Here is a 10,491-nt window from a genome sequence, read left to right on the forward strand (position 1 = left end):
TCAACCAGTCATAATGTGGGTAGACGACTCTTCTAACGCTATGGATCTTCAACTAGCCAAAATAGAAGCCCAGATACAATCATTGATAGATAAAGCTCCCTCAGAGCAAGACCTACAATCTCTCATGAAAAGAGCTGGAGCCGCTAAGCTCATGGAACACTGCAGCACCTCATGGTGTACAGACCTGATGTCATTTTGAAAGTTGGGGAGGACAAGCAGATTGCCACTCTGAGGGACAGAGAGCCTGTACAACTAAGCGACCATCTTATAACTCCATTCATGTCGGCAACTTAAGGCGATAAATATATAACAGTGGGCAACACGATATGGCATAACATGCAAGCTGCATACCTCTTTATAAAAGCAGACTCGCCAAGATGGATATGCACTGCTACCCAATCTAAAATGAAGCCTGCAGCAACAACGAATTATCCCCTGATGGGAGGATTGGGTCTTACATCTATCACTATCAGCGTTAGTGAGCAGAGAGCACCTCTTACTGCTTTAACGGCATGGGATCACACCGGATCAACAAGTCAGTATCTCTGGACAGGAGAGGACTCAGTCATTGCTGCTACCGCGGGGGCTAGAAGGGGACCCCTGGGTGGATGCAGGCTTGGAGACTTGGGGCTGTCCAACCTAAAATACATATCCAGATGATAACCTACACTTTATACAGTACATGGAGGACCTTGATGTCTCAAAAAACTCTTAAGGGACTATGAGCTATCCAAAAACATTTCCTGATGACACAATTATCAGACACTCAAGGCTATTGAAGGGAGACTCTTTATAGGGAACTATCGAAGACTCAATTGAAAAGTTTGCTGTTTGGTTTTATATTAACTGTTTAGATTGATGTTTATGTTTTTGAATGTACACTTCGGTAAGTTGTCATATACCCCACTTGGATGCTATAACACAGGGAAGGTCACTCATATCACAATATTAATTTTACTACCTACCCCTAACAGTTTGACACATAACATAGAATAGTGGCGAAAGGAGAATCTTTGCCTTAATTAAAACTCTCAGGGTGACCATCGCATCATTACTCACACTAATGGCGCACATATTTACATGCACATCTTGCCATCCCACACGCGGCTGACGTCCGCACCGGTGGGTGGGGGTAAATGTATATATTATACCGACGAGGTGCCATCAATTATTTGATATTGTAAATGGCTGCTTGTCTCCAAATGGTCCCACTTAAAAAAAAAAGGAGCCCTCCCCTGCTTTCAGTACATTTCTTATAATACTCGCTAGTTACAAGTTTAGCTTATAATCTTACACCATAGATCCATTTACGTACTGCAAGGTTATGACACACTTTTCCTTCAAGTTTATCTGAATAAACCCACTGAGAGGCCAAGCTAAAAATATCCCAGGTCTTACATTACATCTATTGGCCTGTCTCACTTTTTTTCTACCTGAACATAATAGTTATAGGTATTGCCAAATACAATGTTGAAGTCTGGCTATTTGTGTCTCTATTACTCCATAGCCCAATACTTCTTACTTATATCACATCTTTTTCTTAGAGATGCAATTTTCATTTTTCTTTTATTTGTTATGTTAAAACTTATCCCCATATACCCCCCAATACAGTTTATAAGTGACTTAGTTAAAGACTCAAGAGAGGTCTGAAATACTTATATAGGGGATGAGAAAGAAGAAGTACACCGATTTTGAGAATGTGATTATATATGCTAAACTCTGGTTATAAACATAATAGAAAAGCAAAACACTCACTTTAATCTGTTAATACTATATCCTTCCGTTCTACTGACACAGCATAAAATACATAAAGTTGTAATATATGCTCCATGTCTTATCACAGCTAGTACAGGAGATCACCTCAGTGATTTAGTGAGATGTAACATTCTTTGCTGTACTTTAAAAGAAAAAAAAATTTTTTTTACACACTGACCCAAAAAAATATTAAGGGGAAACAAGGCCTAAAACCTTTGGGGGGGGGGGGGGGGGTGAGGAGGCAGCAAAATTTGGAGTGCCTAGGGCAGCACAAAACCTAAATATGCCACTGGGTCAGAGGGACAGCTTTGCTTTGATACTTGAAGTCTGCTTCTTTTATTTTGGTGTGGAAGAGATTAGGTTAAATGTATTCATTTCTATTTAACTGGCAGTCTATATAACTGATACTTGCCTCAAAACCCTGACAATTAACACTGCCACAATAATTACCAAAGGGGTCTTAAAGGGACAGTCAAGTATAAATTAAACTTTCATTATTCAGATAGGACTTTTAATTTTAATTTTAATTGACTTTCCAGTTTACTTTTATCATCAAATTTGCTTTTTTCTCTTGGTATTCTTAGTTTAAACTAAACCTAGGTAGGCTCATATGCTAATTTCTAAGCCTTTGAGGGCTGCCTCTTATCACATGCTTTTTAAATCTCTTTTCAACACAAAGAGACAGAAAGTACACGTGGGCTATATAGATAACACTGTGCTCAGGCACAGAAAGTTATTTAAGATCTAGCACAATACAATGCTAAATTTAAGACAATAGATAATAAACAGTGACAGTCATGTGATCAGGGGGCTGGAAGAAGGTTCCTAGATACAAGGTAATCACAAAGGTAAAAAGTACATTAATATAATTGTGTTGGTTATGCAAAACTGGGGAATGAGTAATAAAGGGATTATCTATCTTTTAAAACAATAACAATTCTATGGTTGACTGTCCCTTTAATCTAGTACGGAGGCCACATGGACGTAATAAAGCATTACCTTGCTTTCCCTGTCAGTGAATCTAGAGTTGGACTGACATCAACTTCTGGAGAATTTCGGAAGTTAGTTTCTGTTTTCCTGCATGAATGAGTGATGTTATACTGGTTTTTTTCTAATAGCTATTTAGTCATACTACTGTGAAATGTACTGCGTCTGCACCAAAATACCACCGAGAAATGTCAGATTATGATGTGTATATTCTTCTGTTTAATTTAATCATGTTTATTATGTTTGAGTAATAAAGACATAGGCCCATATTTACCAAGCTCCGTACGGAGCTTGAAGGGCCGTGTTTAGGGCGAGTCTTCAGACTCGCCAGAAACAGCAGTTATGAAGCAGCGGTCACAAAGACCGCTGTTCCATAACTTGTCCGCCTGCTCTGAGCAGGCAGACAGACATCGTCGGAAATCAACCCGATCGAGTACGATCAGGTTGATTGACACCCCCCTTCTGGCGGCCCATTGGTCGCGAGTCTGCAGGGGGCGGCGTTGCACCAGCAGCTCTTGTGAGCTGCTGGTGCAATGCTGAATACGTATTGCTCGCCGTATTCAGCGAGGTCTGGCGGACCTGATCCGCACTGTCGGATCAGGTCCACCAGACTTTGATAAATTGGGGCCATGGTACATATATATATATATATATATATATATATATATATATATATATATATATATATATATATAAAAAATCACCCGGAACAAGTCCAACCTGGGTGATTGACAGCCTCATGTGAGCATTAAATGCGGGCCGTGTACTGCTGCTCACTGGCCACGATGCCAGGCAGTCAGGTTTGTCGGTCAGTCTGCCTGCTGTTAAATGGGGTCCTATGTCTGTTCAGAGAGTGGACAGTGGTGTGTATTTGATCATTAAATACTTAATCTGTGTCATGCAAGTCCCTGCTGACTCTCTGAGATGGTGTTTTAATACTAGTACACTGGGCACTCACAGCATTAAAAACAGTGATAACTTTTGGTAGAAGCATTTTTTACTAATAGAAGTTTATTGTAAAAAAAATGCTTCTAATTAAAAGTTACCCATGCACCTTTCAATTTTGTCCTTTCTATCCATTTAACCCTTTAAACACCTAGCATTTCAGTATCGCTCTAATACAGGGATGGAGAACCTCGGCCCTCCATGATGCCTAAGCATCATGGGTAATGTAGTTCTGAAACATCAGGAGTGCCAATGTTCCCATTCCCTGCTCTAATGGGATAGAGAGTGTCATTTGTACACTATAATGGCCCTTTAATTCACCACTTGTAATATGAGAGAAAATAGCACTGCCTGTGTTCTAAAGTTAGTTGTCTACCGCGTAGGAATGTGACTACCGCGTCACTTCCGGTGACTTTAATCACTGCTCATGCGCTAGAGGCCCAACCTCCTACAAACAGCTGTTTAAGGCAGAATAGGTGACAACTTACTTGAGAACATCGGTGTTGTAAAGTAAGTTGTCTACCGCGTAGGAATTGCGGCCTGATCGCTCTGTCCTTCTTTCCATATTGCAATATCGCAAATTAGTCAACGCTGTACTGTGCTGTATTTTTGTGTTTTCTGAATGATCATTTCCTAAAGCCTCCAATATAGCACGGTACAGCGTTGACTAATTGGAGATATTGCTATAAATGTATAGAATGGCGAAAAAGGAACTAAATACAGCAAGTAAAAACTATTTCAAAATGATTGCAAAATAAAATCTATGTTATGGAGAGAAGGACAGAGCGATCAGGCCGCAATTCCTACGCGGTAGACAACTTACTTTAGAACACCGGTGTTCTAAAGTAAGTTGTCACCTATTCTGCCTTAAACAGCTGTTTGTATGAGGTTGGGCCTCCAGTGAGCGCTGTTTATTGTGCCTTAAACATGCGCAGAGAGCGCCACAACCCTCCAGCAGCTGAGTACACGTCACCGGAAGTGACGCGGTAGTCAAATTTTAGACACCTGCACTATCTATTAACGTATAGGTATGCTAGGAAATGTTGTCAGTGTTAAGATTTAATGGTTAACATTATTTACCATCCACTTGTAACACCATATTTTGTGCTCTCTGTGTGAGGTCGTGCAAAGTATAACACACCCAGTGCTAATGATTTAGCTCCACTTGTAATCTAGCCCATTGTATTTAATGTATAATGTAATTACAATTGTATTAAAATTATAAAATTCAAAGTATACTTTATTTTTCTCTTGTGAGAAGAGTTTCAGAGCCTTGACAGGGCTTTTCTAGGGTGTGTCTGTAACTCTGTAGATTTCTCACTGATCTCATTGTATTCTCTTTGCCTTTAGGTCTTATTTTTTTATCTACCAAATAAACAGTACAATGTGATTTGAATCAGTGCTGGATGCTCTCTCATGTGCCTGATCTCATGCGCTATCAGTCACTAACCAAGGGCCCATGGTTGTGTAGGGGGCCGGCATCAGCCCACCACATGTTCAGATGTCAATGTGGATGTGCTGCTATTGCACACATACGCATTGGAAATATTTAGTGGCAGTAGCCATCTTTGAATGGCCCTACTAAAACTTATAAAATTTGTTTCCTTTTAATGTGTTCCAAATTTCTTGATAAACCAACTGCAGGATATTAAATAGATGGCAAACTGTTCCTTTATGTATTTGTGTTTAAAAGTTTTTTTTTTCATAACAACCATATCCTGTCGTTCTCCAGGACATGTCCGTAATAATGGGCTGACCCTCCAAGTAAAGCAGGCCTTTAAATGTTATCTTTGTTTGGTATTTAAATGCGAATTGTGGCTGGGGGTATTGAATGAGCATACCAGCTATTTCTTACACAAAACCTCTCTCGCTCTCTTCCTCCTACCCCTCATTCATTGCTATTGTCTCCTGATTAGTGAGCTTTTCTACAGAGAAAACATTTGTTACTCATATTTTCAATATCGTTGGGGATACAGCAATCAAAATGTGCTATTTTGAATAACAAAAAAAGGTAAAGTAGCTATGTGCAAACAATTCCATAAACTCCAGTTGATAAAATGAACCAATGGGAACACATTAAAGGGGAGACAACTTTAGAGTATAATGTCTCTTTAGTGGATATAAGCTTGGCTGAAGCAAGTAGTGCTAGGGAAAGTCTAAAGAGCTGAAGACCAAGTAGGAGGGCATCTGGATTATGGAAGCTGTAAGGTAAGTCTCACTGCCCTTTAGACCACTAATTATAGAAAATGACTAAAGGGGGTCTTCAACTTTTTTTTGCCTAGGTGGGCCCCATTGGTTGTCCGTCCACCCCTGGTCTCTCCAGTGAGATGCTGCCTACTGAAGACCTTCATTAGTTTCTATATGAGGCAGTATGCTACTTGGTGGGCATTTTTAGGATCAGACCCCTTTTATGAGAGAACTGGATGAGGTCCGCCCATGTTAGGGCCAGTATGATGATTTCCCTTACTTTTCTGCAAACTTTAAAGAATCAGCCCCATCGTCCCTAAGACTATTTCACTACAATTTACTCTTCACTGCATGTTTTCAGGTTCATGTCTATATCTAAATATGTGTAATCTATAGTTTATTATACATTTTTTGATCCTTATAAATCCTTATGACTTTGGATATGAAAAAAAGTTTGACAAAGCCACAACATCAGCACCTGTTCTGGCTATATTGGTTAAAAGGTGGTTTTAATAGAAAAAACAAATCTTTACAGAATTCGGCATTGATAAGGAAGTGACCTACATAAAACGTAATGCCGAGATAGAACAGACAAGCAATTTAAAAGCCATTATAGTGAAAACAATTACATGCTCTAATTTGTTATACTAATAAAAGTTAGTACTGTTTTTCAGCGGCATATGCACATATGTTCTGAGGGCTCGTGCACCAAAATTCAAACACCAGACCTTCTCAGAGGTCAGCAGTGGCTTGTATGGCACACATCAGGGCCTCTAGTTATCAACGTGTCTACTTACCTGCCTTAGCCGGCCCCAATACGCCCGTCTAAGCTCGCCTACCATCGCCGCCGCGGACCTGAATAATCTCGCCAAAGTTATAAATAAAGCTGTCAAAAAGCCGTGCACCAAGTACGGGGCGAAGAGCAGCGGACTGTGATAGTTATCACTCATCCGATCTCGCTGCTCTTTGGCTTTTTCCCAGCTTTATTGCTAGCCTGTCACTAAGCACCCACACTAAATTACACTGTTCTACCCCCTATACCGGCGCCCCTGGAGCCCCCCACATCTAAATAAAGTTAGTAACCCCTAAAACGCCGCTTCCGGACACAGCCGCAACTATAATAAATGTATTAACCCCTAAACCGCCGCTCCCGGAGCCCTCTGCCACCTACATTATACCTAGTAACCCCTATCCTGCCCCCCCTATACCGCCGCCACCTATAATACATTTATTAACCCCTATCCTGCTGATCCTGGACCACGCCGCAACTAAATAAATTGTTTAACCCCTAAACCGCCGCTCCCGGACCCCGCCGCCACCTATATTAAACTTATTAACCCCTAATCTGCCCCCCCTACACCATCGCCACCTATAATAAATGTATTAACCCCTATCCTGCCCCCATACACCGCCGCAACCTATAATACATTTATTAACCCCTATCCTGCCCCCCCCTACACCGCCGCCACTATAATAAAATTATTAACCCCTAAACCTAAGTCTAACCCTAACACCCCCCTAACTTAAAAATTAATTAAATAAATTTAAATAAATATTACTCTTATTAACTAAATTAATCCTATTTAAAACTAAATACTTACCTTTAAAATAAACCCTAATATAGCTACAATATAAATAATAATTACATTGTAGCTATTTTAGGATTTATTTTTATTTTACAGGCAACTTTCAATTTATTTTAACTAGGTACAATAGCTATTAAATAGTTATTAACTATTTAATACCTACCTAGTTAAAATAAAGAGAAAATTACCTGTAAAATAAAAACTAACCTAAGTTACAATTACACCTAACACTACACTATTATTAAATAAATTATTCCTATTTAAAACTAAATACTTACCTGTAAAATAAACCCTAAGATAGCTACAATGTAATTAATAATTACATTGTAGCTATTTTAGGATTTATATTTATTTTACAGGTAACTTTGTATTTATTTTAGCTAGTTAGAATAGTTATTAAATAGTTATTAACTATTTAATAACTACCTAGCTAAAAGAAATACAAAATTACCTATAAAATAAATCCTAACCTAAGTTACAATTAAACCTAACACTACACTATCATTAAATTAAATAAATTACCTACAAATAACTACAATTAAATACAATGAAATAAACTAACTAAAGTACAAAAAATAAAAAAAAATAAGTTACAAAAAATAAAAAAATAGGTTACAAACATTTCAAAAATATTACAACAATTTTAAGCTACTTACACCTAATCTATGCCCCCTAATAAAATAACAAAGCCCCCCAAATAAAAAAAATGCCCTACCCTATTCTACATTAAAAAGTTAACAGCTCTATTACCTTACCAGCCCTTAAAAGGGCCTTTTGCTGGGCATGCCCCAAAGAAATCAGCTCTTTTGCCTGTAAAATAAAAATACAACCCCCCCAACATTAAAACCCACCACCCACACACCCCTACTCTAACCCAAACCCCCTTTAAATAAACTTAACACTACCCCCCCTGAAGATCATCCTACCTTTAGCTGTCTTCAGCCAGCCGACCACCGATGGAACAGAAGAGGAGATCCGCAGCGGCAGAAGTCTTCATCCAAGGGGCGCTGAAGAAGTCTTCCATCCGATTGAAGTCATCATCCAAGGGGCGCTGAAGAAGTCTTTCAACCAGGCGGCGTCTTCAATCTTCATCCATCTGGAGCGGAGTGGAGCCATCTTCAGACGAGCTGACGCTGAGCCATCCTCTTCTACCGACGGACTAACGACGAATGACGGTTCCTTTAAGGGATGTCATCCAAGATGGCGTCCCTCGAATTCCAATTGGCTGATAGGATTCTATCAGCCAATCGGAATTAAGGTAGGAAAAATCTGATTGGCTGATTTAATCAGCCAATCAGATTGAAGTTAAATCCGATAGGCTGATCCAATCAGCCAATCAGATTTTTCCTACCTTAATTCCGATTGGCTGATAGAATCCTATCAGCCAATCGGAATTCGAGGGACGCCATCTTGGATGACGTCACTTAAAGGAACCGTCATTCGTCGTTAGTCCGTCGGTAGAAGAGGATGGCTCCGCGTCGGCTTGTCTGAAGATGGCTCTGCTCCGCTCCGGATTATTTAAGTATAGTGTAGTGTTAGGTGTAATTGTAACTTAAGTTAGTTTTTATTTTACAGGTAATTTTCTCTTTACTTTAACTAGGTAGGTATTAAATAGTTAATAACTATTTAATAGCTATTGTACCTAGTTAAAATAAATTGAAAGTTGCCTGTAAAATTAAAATAAATCCTAAAATAGCTACAATATAATTATTATTTATATTGTAGCTATATTAGGGTTTATTTTAAAGGTAAGTATTTAGTTATAAATAGGATTAATTTAGTTGATAAGAGTAATATTTATTTAGATTTATTTAATTAATATTTAAGTTAGGGGGGTGTTAGGGTTAGACTTAGGTTTAGGGGTTAATAATTTTATTATAGTGGCGGCGGTGTAGGGGGAGCAGGATAGGGGTTAATAGGTATTATGTAGGTGGCGGCGGGGTCCGGGAGCGGTGGTTTAGGGGGTAATCAGTTTATTACAGTGGTGGTGGGCTCCGGGAGCAGCGGTTCAGGGAGTAATACATTTATTTAGTTGTGTAGGGGGGGGGACAGATTAGGGGTGTTTAGACTCGGGGTACATGTTAGGGTGTTTGGTGCAGACATCTCCCGTAGGAATCAATGGGATGTCGGGCAGCAGCGAACATGAACTTTCGCTATGGTCAGACTCCCATTGATTCCTACGGGATCCGCCGCCTGCAGGGCGGCGGGTTGAAAACCAGGTACGCTGGGCCGGAAAAGTGCAGAGCGTACCTGCTAGTTTTTTGATAACTAGCAAAAGTAGTCAGATTGTGCCAAACTTGTGTGCGGAACATCTGGAGTGACATAAGAATCGATCTGTGTCGGAGTGAGTCCGGCGGATCGAAGCTTACGTCACTAAATTCTACTTTTGCCAGTCTCTAGCCTTTGATAACTAAGGCAAATCAGCCTCGCCACAAATACGCTGCGGAATTACAGCGCATTTGAGGTTGACAGCTTGATAACTAGGGGCCTAGGTCTTCACTGATGCAAAACACACCATCGTTAGAGCGGGGATTATTATTTTATTATTATCATCAGGTATTCGTAGAGCGCCAACATATTCTGCAGCGCTAACATCCAAGTTATTCCTAATTAAAAGTGAGATTTAATAATGTTGGCTGACCACACTTCTTTTTTTATTTTTAAATGATAGTGCATTTAAAGGGACATAAAACCCAACTTTCCAATGTACTTCTATTATCTTTGTGCTGTTTTAAAGGGACAGTCTAGTATAAATTAAACTCTCATTATTCAGATAGGACTTTTCATTTTAATCAATTTTTAATTCCAATTTACTATTATCATCAAATTTGCTTAGTTTAAACTAAACCTAGGTAGGCTCGTATGCTAATTTCTAAGCCTTTGAGGGCTGCCTCTTATCACATGCTTTTTAAATCTCTTTTCAACACAAAGAGACAGAAAGTACACGTGGGCTATATAGATAACATTGTGTTCAGCCACAGAAAGTTATTTAAGATCTAGCACAAGACAATGCTAAATTTAAGACAATAGA

This window comes from Bombina bombina, chromosome 8 (assembly GCF_027579735.1).
Source record: "Bombina bombina isolate aBomBom1 chromosome 8, aBomBom1.pri, whole genome shotgun sequence".
Classification (NCBI taxonomy): Eukaryota; Metazoa; Chordata; class Amphibia; order Anura; family Bombinatoridae; genus Bombina; species Bombina bombina.